The sequence below is a fragment of the Ailuropoda melanoleuca genome, chromosome 6 (assembly GCF_002007445.2).
Source record: "Ailuropoda melanoleuca isolate Jingjing chromosome 6, ASM200744v2, whole genome shotgun sequence".
Classification (NCBI taxonomy): domain Eukaryota; kingdom Metazoa; phylum Chordata; class Mammalia; order Carnivora; family Ursidae; genus Ailuropoda; species Ailuropoda melanoleuca.
The window spans coordinates 57012332-57024952 of record NC_048223.1 but is presented as its reverse complement, the minus strand read 5'-3'; the positions used below and the strand labels follow the sequence as shown (position 1 = coordinate 57024952).

The following is a 12621-nucleotide window of genomic DNA, read 5'->3' as shown; positions in this document are numbered from 1 at the left end:
CACGAAACCAGCCCTACAGGAGATATTAAGGGGGGCTCTATAAAGGTAAAAAGGCCCCAAGAGTGATACAGAGCAGCAAGTCACAACCGATACAAAGACTTTAAAGAGAAATGGCATCATTAAAATCATATCTGTCAATAATCTCTATCAATCTAAATGGCTTAAACTCTCCCATAAAACGCCACAGGGTTGCAGATTGGATAAAAAGACATGACCCATCCATTTGCTGTCTACAAGAGACTCATTTTGAACCCAAAGATGCATTCAGACTTAGAGTAAGGGGATGGAGTACCATCTTCCACGCAAATGGACCTCAAAAGAAAGCTGGAGTAGCAATTCTCATATCAGATAGACTGGATTTTAAACTAGAGGCCATAGAGAGAGATACAGAAGGGCACTATATTATTCTTAAAGGAAGTATTCAACAAGTGGATATGACAATTATTAATATATATGCCCCCAACAGGGGAGCAGCAAGATACACAAGCCAACTCTTAACCAAAATAAAGAGACATATAGATAAGAACACAGTAATAGTAGGGGACCTCAACACCCCACTATCAGAAATAGACAGAACACCCTGGCAAAAACTAAGCAAAGAATCAAAGGCTTTGAATGCCATACTCGACGAGTTGGACCTCATAGATATATATAGAACACTACACCCCAGAACCAAAGAATACTCATTCTATTCAAATGCCCATGGAACATTCTCAAGAATAGATCATGCTCTGGGACACAAAACAGGTCTCAGCCAATACCAAAAGATTGAAATTATCCCCTGCATATTCTCAGACCACAACGCTCTGAAATTGGAACTCAACCACAAGGAAAAACCTGGAAGAAACTCAAACACTTGGAGGCTAAGAACCATCCTGCTCAAGAATGACTCGATAAACCAGGAAATCAAAAAACAAATTAAACAATTTATGGAGACCAACGAGAATGAATACACAACGGTCCAAAACCTATGGGATACTGCAAAGGCAGTCCTAAGGGGGAAATACATAGCCATCCAAGCCTCACTCAAAAGAATAGAAAAATCTAAAATGCAGTTTCTATATTCTCACCTCAAGAAACTGGAACAGCAACAGAGGGACAGGCCTAACCCACTGACAAGGAAGGAGTTGACCAAGATTAGAGCAGAAATCAATGAATTAGAGACCAGAACCACAGTAGAGCAGATCAACAGGACTAGAAGCTGGTTCTTTGAGAGAATCCATAAAATTGATAGACCACTGGCAAAACTTGTCCAAAAACAAAGAGAAAGGACTGAGATTATTAAAATTATGACTGAAAAGGGAGAGGTCACGACCAGCACCATTGAAATTGCAAGGATTATTAGAAACTTTTATCAACAGCTATATGCCAAAAAACTAAACAATCTGGAAGAGATGGAGGCCTTCCTGGAAACCTATAAACTACCAAGACTGAAACAGGAAGAAATAGATTTCTTAAATAGGCCAATTAACTATGAAGAAATTGAGTCAGTGATAAACAACCTTCCAAATAATAAAACTCCAGGCCCAGACGGTTTTCCTGGGGAATTCTACCAAACATTCAAAGAAGAAATAATACCTATTCTCCTAAAGCTATTTCAAAAAATAGAAACAGAAGGAAAGCTACCAAACTCATTCTATGAGGCTAATATTACCTTGATCCCCAAACCAGGCAAAGACCCCCTCAAAAAGGAGAATTACAGACCGATTTCTCTAATGAATATGGATGCCAAAATCCTCAACAAGATCCTTGCTAATAGAATCCAACAGTACATTAAAAGGATTATCCATCATGACCAAGTGGGATTCATACCTGGGATGCAAGCATGGTTCAACACTCGCAAATCAATCAATGTGATACATCATATCAACAAGAAAAGACTCAAGAACCATATGATCCTCTCAATTGATGCAGAAAAAGCATTTGACAAAATACAGCATCCTTTCCTGATTAAAACCCTTCAGAGTGTAGGAATAGAGGGTACATTTCTCAATCTCATAAAAGCCATCTATGAAAAGCCTACTGCAAGCATTATTCTCAATGGGGAAAAGCTGGAAGCCTTTCCCTTAAGATCAGGAACACGACAAGGATGCCCACTCTCGCCACTATTATTCAACATAGTACTAGAAGTCCTTGCAACAGCAATCAGAAGACAAAAAGGGATCAAAGGTATCCAAATCGGCAAAGAAGAAGTCAAACTGTCTCTCTTTGCAGATGACATGATACTCTATATGGAAAACCCAAAGGAATCCACTCCCAAACTATTAGAAGTTATAGAACAATTCAGTAAGGTGGCAGGATACAAAATCAATGCCCAGAAATCAGTTGCATTTCTATACACGAATAACGAGACTGAAGAAAGAGAAATTAGGGAATCCATCCCATTTACAATAACACCAAAAACCATGCGTTACCTTGGAATTAACTTAACCAGAGACGTAAAGGACCTATATGCTAGAAACTATAGATCACTTTTGAAAGATATTGAGGAAGACATAAAAAGATGGAAAAATATTCCATGCTCATGGATTGGAAGAATTAACATAGTTAAAATGTCCATACTACCCAGAGCAATCTACACTTTCAATGCTATCCCGATCAAAATACCGAGGACATTTTTCAAAGAACTGGAACAAATAGTCCTTAAATTTGTATGGAACCAGAAAAGGCCCCGAATCTCCAAGGAACTGTTGAAAAGGAAAAACAAAGCTGGGGGCATCACAATGCCGGATTTCGAGCTGTACTACAAAGCTGTGATCACAAAGACAGCATGGTACTGGCACAAAAACAGACACATCGACCAATGGAACAGAATAGAGAACCCAGAAATGGACCCTCGGCTCTTTGGGCAACTAATCTTTGATAAAGCAGGAAAAAACATCCGGTGGAAAAAAGACAGTCTCTTCAATAAATGGTGCTGGGAAAATTGGACAGCTACATGCAAAAGAATGAAACTTGACCACTCTCTCACACCATACACAAAAATAAACTCCAAATGGATGAAAGACCTCAATGTGAGACAGGAATCCATCAAAATTCTAGAGGAGAACATAGGCAACAACTTCTATGACATCGGCCAGAGCAACCTTTTTCACGACACATCTCCAAAGGCAAGAGAAATAAAAGATAAAATGAACTTATGGGACTTTATCAGGATAAAGAGCTTCTGCACAGCCAAGGAAACAGTCAAAAAAACTAAGAGACAGCCCACGGAATGGGAGAATATATTTGCAAAGGACACCACAGATAAAGGACTGGTATCCAAGATCTACAAAGAACTTCTCAAACTCAATACACGAGAAACAAATAAACAAATCATAAAATGGGCAGAAGATATGAACAGACACTTTTCCAATGAAGACATACAAATGGCTAACAGACACATGAAAAAATGTTCAAAATCATTAGCCATCAGGGAAATTCAAATCAAAACCACACTGAGATACCACCTTACGCCAGTTAGAATGGCAAAGATAGACAAGGCAAGAAACAACAATTGTTGGAGAGGATGTGGAGAAAGGGGATCCCTCCTACATTGTTGGTGGGAATGCAAGTTGGTACAGCCACTCTGGAAAACAGTGTGGAGGTCCCTTAAAAAGTTAAAAATTGAACTACCCTATGACCCAGCCATTGCACTACTGGGTGTTTACCCCAAAGATACAGACGTAGTAAAGAGAAGGGCCATATGCACCCCAATGTTCATAGCTGCATTGTCCACAATAGCCAAATCATGGAAGGAGCCGAGATGCCCTTCAACAGATGACTGGATTAAGAAGCTGTGGTCCATATATACAATGGAATATTACTCAGCTATCAGAAAGAACGAATTCTCAACATTTGCTGCAACATGGACGGCACTGGAGGAGATAATGCTAAGTGAAAAAAGTCAAGCAGAGAAAGACAAGTATCATATGATTTCTCTCATCTATGGAACATAAGAAGTAGGATGATCGGTAGGGGAAGAAAGGGATAAAGAAAAGGGGGGTAATCAGAAGGGGGAATGAAACATGAGAGACTATGGACTATGAGAAACAAACTGAAGACTTCAGGGGGGGGGGGGTGGGGGAATGGGATAGACTGGTGATGGGTAGTAAGGAGGGCACGTATTGCATGGTGCACTGGGTGTTATACGCAACTAATGAAGCATCAAACTTTACATCGGAATCTGGGGATGTACTGTATGGTGATTAACATAATATAATAAAATAAAATTAAAAAAAAAAAAAAGAATCCACAAAGCAGAATGTGTCTTCCAGCCTCCCTGTGTCCACAGCAGAGCAGCCCAAGGGTGGTGGCTCCCTCCTCTAGGTAGCCCCCAGATCTTTCCTGCGTGTGGTCTTTGAGCCAGCCTCTCAGGGGCACCCTCTGGTGGGCTCTGGGTGACTCAAACGCCTTTGGATTAGGGCTCCCTCCTTATTGCCTCCACCTGGCACCTCAGGAGCCGCTTGGCCCCTCGGTCCAGTGGCTGGTTTGGTGGAGCATCCACAAAACAGGCAGAGTGTGGTGCTGGGAGTCATTTTGCCACGAGTCTCTTCCTCGGCCTTGAGTCAGACTACCAAATGCTCGTTTTGGGAAACGTGGCTTCTCCGATGCTGGGGTGTAGTGGAGGCTCTCGAGGCTGGCAGCTGGGCATAAATCACCTGTGGGCCCAGCGCATTTTCATCTCATTCCATTTTCGCTGCCTCTGCACCTATGAGACAAGTCCGTTTCATTTCTTCATCTTGGATCCCTACACGGAGTCCTTCCAGAAGCAGCTTGTTTAAAATCTACAATAGCCTTCCCCTGGAATTCTGTTATCTTCCTTCCGCGTTTTATTTTTCTCCCAAGTACCCGTCACATTTTAAGATGCTCATTTATTAATTTACTTACTGAAATAGCTTTTGATTTTCCAGCTTATTCTTACTGGCCTGCTCCCTCCACTAGAATGTAAATTCTGTGAGGGCAGGGATTTGTCTCCCCCCCCCCCCCNNCCCCCCCCCCCCACTGCTGGCTTTGTCCCCTAGCACGTGGAGAGTCCAGGGAGGAAAAGCCAGCAGAACCCTGCCGTGGGGCACATTTCACAGCTAACAGAGGTCCAAGGAGGAGGCAGGGCAGGAAGAGCGGGAGAGAAGTCAAGAGTGGCTGGGGCCCTGGGCCAATGTGTGGGCGTCTTAGGTGAGTTGCCATGGTTACTGGGAAGCAAGGCCAGGGCCCAGCCCTCTCTCTCAGGCCACCAGAGCTTGGCGGTAGGTAAGGGTGACCAGGTTTGGGGAAAAAGAACCCAAAAACTCACCCTTGGATAGACATACTGTCCCTGAAGACTAATCAACTGTAATCCCGACATCCACGTGCTGGGTGAGATGGTGCGGCCACATCGGATCAGATTCAGGAGCGTTAGGGGGACAAAGGAATCATAAACAAGAGACAGAGCTGCAACAGCTTGAACACAGAAAGAATGAGTCATCCAGGGGGGCGTCGTGGTGGCGGGCTTGCTGTGGCCTCCCAGACACTGGTGGCCTGAACAGCCTCAGGGACTGCTGGGCAGGCGGATCCCTCCTAAGGGACTTCAATGCCAGAAAACCTGCATTAGAAAGACGATGCATTACCTCCTCACCAGCCAGGTCCCACACTCTCTCTGCCTGCCCCGCTCCTTCCTTCCCTTCCATCCACTAAATCAGGTCAGGCTGCCCTCTCTGTCCAGGCCCCAACTGGCCACCCTGGGTCACCCAGGTACCAGCATCTCCCTTCCCCTCCACCGCTGGTCAGACAGCAGTGCCCACTGCCGTGAGGGCCTGGGCATCTGGGGCCAACCACTGCCCTGCTTCTCCTGCCTTGTTCCTCTGACCTGCCCCACATAGCAGGCACAGAGGGCCAACCAGCGCCTGCTAAACCTGCCTCTGTTTCATGACTGCCCTGGGTCCCCATTCACCCCAGAACAGGCTGTGCCATTCGTCACCCCAATTCTGAGCCTTTGCACGTGCCAGTCCCCCTGACTGAAAAGCCCTTGCTCACGTGTGTGTGTTGGAAAATCTTGCTCAGCTTTCTGGGGCCTCAGCTGTCAGGCCCTTCCTGCACCCCACTGCTCTCAGGAAGAACGACTGTTCCTGTTATCACCACTCCCACAGCACTTAGAACACGGCTGTGGCAGCGTTAATCCAGGGTCAGGCGAGCTGTTTTCACGCTCATATCCCCCCTAGATAATGAGCACACTGAAGTCCTTATTCATCTTTAAACTGTCAGTGCCTGAACTACCTGATCACATGTTCATTACACGAATGTCTTAGAAATAAGTGGCCTACATACGATCTTTTAGGAACGTATCTACCACTTTCAGCAACACACGTGCTTTGGAAAAGTCCTTCCCTAGTGTCTAACAATGAGGATGGCTTACAGCAGTAACTCAGAGGAAAACCAAAGAACGGAGGACAACCCTGGGAAGGCTGCTCACAGCGTGGATCAGAATTCTGTGATGACAGGTCCCGTGACAAAGAAAATTTCTCTTTTGTAAAAACATGCCTGGGTCCAGGCTAACCATCGATTTAGTTCCAACACTATCGACTATAGCAAATTCTAGCAGAAGGAGATGGTCTGGAGAGAAACTAAGGAGCTGGGAGGAATCTGACCCATCAGGAGCCACAGTGAACCTGGGGTGTGAGGGCTGGTACCCCTGGAGCAGGATGCACAGGGCCTCTGTCCAGCATCTCTGTAACAGATCTGAGATTGAGGAGACCCAGCACAGCAGACACAGCCAGCACAGAAAGATCGGCGGGAAAGAGCCCCCAAGCCTCCAATTCTCCAAGATCAACCAAGTGGGGGAGCACAGCGCTGAAACAGCAGACTCCGACTGGAAGGGCAAGGAGGTAAAGCTACTCCAGACAGGGCCAGGGTAACGGGGTTGTGGGTCCAGAGCGGAGTCTACCCAGGTACCCAGATGGTGTAGGTGAGCAGAAGGCGCTGGTGACCTCATCTCTGCTACACACAATTCAACTGAAGAAGAGGGCATGTGACGTTGATGAAGGCCAATTTACGAATCTATACCTCGCCTTGCTCCAGAAAAAGTTCGGAGGCTGATTTCACGGCCAGTTTCCCCGTGTTGTTTTCCTTAAGGTTCAATGCTGTTGGATTTGCCACTCAGTTTCTACCATCGTCCCCTCTAGGCCACACTCCAGAGCCACCACTACCCTTAAGAGTTTGGGAGCCTGACTGTGTCTTTACATCCTCGTGACACCTGCTTCCCCCTTTATATACCATCAAACATACACTTGTACACTTAAATAATCTGTCTCCTTAGCCAGGATGCAGCCTTCCCTGGTACATGTGGTCCCACGGGGGTCGGGGGTAAATAAGCATCTATAGACTGCTGGAGCCCCACTGGAAAACAGAATTTTCCCCAAATTAACAGAAACTAAAACCAAACAGGGATTATTCATGCTGGTTTGGCATACCATAAGCTTTGGGCTCTAGATTTCACTAAGGAAAGGTCCTGCTGAACATGTCGAAGGGGGCTCAGAATATACCACCCCCAAATATGCCACTTTGGCATAAGGACTATTTTGAGCCAAATGCAAGTAAGAAACAGCAGTCGCAGGAGGAACTCTCTGGGTCTTGCCCTCTCTGCCAAGAGGTTTATCCTTTCTGTCTCCCCTACGAGGAGGAAGAAAACCACCATTAACACTCAAGAGAGAAAGCAGGCACCAAGATGGGTCTGCACAAACAGACGTTGCTAAAATAACTCTGATCTTCCATGAGTTTTCCCCCTGTATTCACCTTCTCACAATTTACTGCCCCTAAAATCTCATATTCCTTTTTCTTTGTCTTGTCAGTTTCCCACAATTGATTTCCCATTGTTAAGATGGTCTATAAGCTCTCAAGCCTAACTGCTTCTTCAGGATTTCTCTTCTTTCCTGTGAAGATATGTGCACATATAATAAACTTTTCCTCCCATTAATTTGGCCCTTTTCTCCTGTTAATATCTTCTGTTGTCAGTTTAATTCACAGGTTCCAGTCACTAAACCTAAGAGGGTGGAGGAAAAGCCTTTTTCCTTCCCTACAGTTTCCACCAAGGGCATGCATAGCAGGTACTCCAGGGCAACAGGAGGACTCCCCAGATCAGGCTAGAAAAACCCTTCAGGGGAGGATACTAGTTCTTGGGTGTGCCTGGACCCTCATACAGATCAGGAGGGATGGGAAAGTAGAGGCCACTGTGATAGTGGGTCTTACAGATAAAAAGGAGGTCATCAGGCAGCAGAGATTCAGTCTAGGGGGGCCGTGGTCCTGGGCTGCCAGAACTTCCCAATAATAGCGGGTATTGGGGTGGGGGAGAAAATGTTTTTTTCGAAGGTGTATTAGTGATTTGATTCTGGGTTCTGTTGCTTTACTTAGAAAGCAGACCTTGCTCTATGGGGAGTGTGCGGTGGGGCAGTCAGCAAATGCAGGCTGCCCCAGCCTATATGCTGCTACATCTCTGCTCCCTTGCCCCCCAACATCCCAGGGTGCCAATATGAGGCACCCCCACCCACTGTCTGCCATCCCTGCCTCTGCCTCCCCAGCAGTGTTCAGAACCTGAGCCACAGAGCTGGCCAGACCACCACTGACAATAACCCGCTCCCAACAGACTGCCTGCAGCAACCTTCATGCATCGCTCTGCTTTCTAACTCCCTGTCAGCGTTGCCTCGCTCTTTCCTTTCTGTTTCAAATTCCATTTCTCCTACTTAGACTTTAATACTTGCACCGTGTTTTTGGTGAAGATCTCTCAATTTAACACATTTGTGGGATAAAACACCAGAAGTAAATACAGTAGATCTGGGTGGTGGGTCTATGGGAGCACGTACCTTTTTCATATTAACACTTTTTGCTGTTAGAATAAGAAGTTTCCCTTTTCCTATTGCTATCTCCCTGGCCGTCTTACTTTGGTGGTGACCCTAAGCAGGGGGTGAAGAGAAGCTCCCAGAGCTGCAAATTAGACATGAATGCGAGGAGGAAGTACAGGCACTAATGAGAAATGCAGACAGGGCACATGTGGTGCAGGTTAGTGGACCTCGGGCTGCTGTTCCGTGTGCATTCGATTGTCAGCGGGGGGCCCCAGAGGGATGCTTCAAGCATTTCTTCTCTCTCTTCTTCCTCAGCCTCACAGCACACATCCCACTAGAGAGCGCCAACCCAGCCACCCAGGGTGAAATGGTTCGAGAAATCTGAGAGAGGAAGAAATCCGAGCTTTTGTGAAAGGAGCGCATGCGCAGTCCCTGGGAGTGGGTCTCCACACACCTCACCATGTCTCGCCTTCCGCGTGTCTCAGTTGCTCCCCCTTTGCACTTGTATACCTTTTTCTTGGTTAGTTAAAAAAAAGTCACCACTACCCACCAAGCAGCCTGCCAGAACACTCCCGGACACTTGTTTTTTGTTTGTTTGTTTTTTGCTAAAGAGAAGCTTTGCATGCATGGTGTGAGGATTAAATGCGACCACCCATGTGACTCGTGGACTTGAAGCCTGGTCCTCCCTCCCTCCACCCCACTGCCCGCTAACCTGGGCTCCCAGGTCTGGCCTTCTGAGGTTGGGCCACTGGTGCCTTGCTTGCAGATACCCTGCTACCTCAGGGCTTCAGTGGCCAGTGGCTTCTCCGCAGCCTCATATATGTCCTCACTCCTCCTAGGACACCAGAGCCCATTCCACAAGCACCACATCTTCCACCCAGCCGCCTACACCTTCCATTTTGTCTGCTGGGTTCCACTAGGAAAACTGATTGCACACCACCTGCCATTTGACCTAACAAAAAAAGCTCCTTGATAATTAAAGTGATTTGGAACGCTCCTGCTAGCTTATTGAACTGATCCCCTCTTAAATACCTATTGTTTTCCCTGTGGTGATTTTTTTTCTTTCAGCAGTAATTCTTGCCTCTACTTTCTTCTCTAAATGGAAATTTCCTTTGCATTTTTTTCACTTCTGCTAATTTATTTAAGATATTTGGTTTATTCTTCATAGGGTTATAAAGAACTAGTTGAAATCTTACAGTTAGGTATTATGCTAATTTCTATACTATATTTGGCCCCCATGTTTTTCTTTGCTGACACTCACTTAGCGTCTCTGATTTTCAGTTAAAATACCCTTGCTGGCTACCGTTGAAAGGGTATTTTTGTAGTAGTTTTGGTGTATTAAAGAAGTTAAGTTTCAGTTTCTGGTTTAAGAAAACTGAATGAAGAATCTCTCTACCTGGATAAGAAGTCTCTATGCCCGACCACCTCTACCATATTTATTTACCAATAAAAAGGGGGAAATCTGTGGGATTACAGAATATCATATGCTCATAAAGATAAGATCTTAAAGACCTTGTTCCAAAATGCCATGAAGAAAAAGGGCAATTTACTGACACGCACTGCATTATTAGGCATTCTCCCCTTTTCGAGTAGAACAAAAATGAGTCAAGGTAAGAACAATGCGATAGTGAGATGTGGCTATAAATAAGCGAGAATGATTTGTCTGGCAGACTTCTGTCTTTTCTCAGGCATTTGGCTGTCTTCCTCAGTAAAGGGTAGTTGTGGTGGTGGTGGTGGTAGGGGGGAGAGGTGGCGTGATACCCAACCCCCCCTACAGCCCAAGCCCAAAGCCCTGAGACAGCTACAGGGCACTTGCTTCCCCAGGGACCAGGGGGACGACAGTTCCCACCTGATGTTCCACCATTTCAAAGAATGTGCTGAGATATGGCGGACTCTGGAGACTGTCACTTTACCTTTAAAAACCGTAAAATGAATATGGGAAAAGCTTTTTCCTGGTTTCTCCACTGTCTACTTGCATGAGAAATGTCAAAGACAATTGCCTAGCCAATCATGGGACTCCTGGGAATGACCCTTTTGTTGTGCTATTTCTCAGCTAGCCAGACATCTTCCACAGGTTCCCTTTGGGCAATTTTATTTTAAGGAGGCCGAGGATTGGTGGTGGAGGAGCAAACAGGAAGGCCACTGTCCTAAATAGTTATTTCAGCTTAATAACCCCATGGGGAGCCGACTCATTCATTACCTAGCAAAGCATCACAATAAACCCTGTATTTACATTAACACCTACTATTCATTAGGTGCTATATCCATCTTTTATCCAGACTGATAACTGAGCCAAGTCCACACTTCAAAAATAATTCATAGTTTACATCTTGTTTCTCGGGACTGAAAAAGGCTTTCCGTTTAACATCTCAGTTGTTCCCACAGTAGCTTCTTGCAGGGAACAGGGCCAGATCAGATGGCGGTGTGCCTCCCTTCCCCCGCAGCATGCAAAAATCAGGAAAAGGATTTCCCCAAAGAAGCAAGAAGCCAGCCACAGAGCCCAGGTCTCTCTGCTGCTCTGAGGTATTTACCGCTGAATTTGTCCGTCCCACGGTGGGAAGGAAGCCTCACAGTGAGGACTCACGAGCAGATGACAGGACTGACACGTTTTAATGGGCAACACTGCACAGTCCAGGAGGCCTTCTGCTCTGACTGAAACGGCAGGCCCTGTGCCAGCCTTTTAGAACCCTAGCAGGTAACAGAAAGAGACGAGGACCGGCCGTGCTAGGGAGCTGGGAAGAGGGTGGGAGACCCGGCGTTGAGGATCCACCTTATCACTTGATCAAACTTTAACATTTTTGGATTTCCTAACACCCTAGCCCAAAATACACGAAAATAAGCAAATCCTCCCAAATTAAGAAGTCTTCTCCAGCCACATCTCTGCCCCCCTCACCCTCCCGTTATTATTTCTAAGGCAATTAAAAGATCAAACCAAGGCTCCCCCCAATGCCGTTGGGTGAGCGCGGAGCGAGTGCAGACGGTTTCAGCACCAGGCTCGGGGACAGACGCCATAAGGCAGGGGAAAACGGAACCCTCGCCTCGGCGTCTACTGTCACCACCAGAGCTGCTCTGAGGCAGGTGTCCCGGGGTATTGCGAAATCCCGTGGGCTTCCTCAGGCACTGGCCGAAAACATTTTCACAAATAAAACGACCAACTAGCCACTCCAGACCTTCCACTGCGGTCCTCTTCAACGGGGAATGTCCCTGACCGGAGACTGGCAAGCGTTCGTGACCTACATATGGAAAAGGGGCCCCCCGGGAGCCTCCCCCACCCACCCTCAAGCCCCAGAGATCGGGATACGCCGGCCACCCGGAGACCCCCTAAGCGTTCGGAGCGGTCTGTTCATACCTGCGCTCGGGTTTGCCAAGGGCACAGCCGAGGGTCGTGGGTTAGAGGGGCGCGCTCACCTGCCAGCGCCCCGCCGACGCCCACCTGTGCGGCCGCGCGAAGGCCGTCTCGCTGCGGGCGGCCAGAGAACCACAGGTATTTGTTTCGCGTGCTTCCACTGACGGCGGCAGGACGACACACGCACCAAACCGTGTCTCCAGTTGCAGAGACTTTCCCGCCCGAGTTGCCCTTTGGCTTCTGGCTCGCCCCGGACTCGCGAGCTAGGGCCGTGCCATCCGTTCCCCCACAGCCACACCGGGCCCGGCCCGCCGGCAGGGCGCCCACTTACCTGGCGCGGGGCGAGCGGACCGAAGGCGCCGCTCACGCGCGGGCTTTGTCTCGGGCGCGGTGCTCGCTGGGGGCGGCCAAACCGCGCTGCATCGCTCCTCGGCCGGGCGCGGGGCTGGGCAGGCGGGCGGGCTCCGGCTCAGCGCCCAGGCTCCC

The 12621-nt window shown here is 47.4% G+C and overlaps 1 protein-coding gene across 2 annotated transcripts in view; it reads right to left on the bottom strand.

The window, feature by feature from the left end:
* The window catches only part of GNG4 (G protein subunit gamma 4), a 74328-nt gene extending 61713 nt beyond the window's left edge, over positions 1-12615 (bottom strand). For both annotated transcript variants that reach the window (XM_034662481.1, XM_034662480.1), the window contains exon 1: positions 12467-12615. The gene's annotated coding sequence lies outside the window, so the exon portion shown is untranslated. The remainder of the gene's footprint in view (positions 1-12466) is intronic.
* Between the last annotated feature and the right edge of the window lie 6 nt (positions 12616-12621).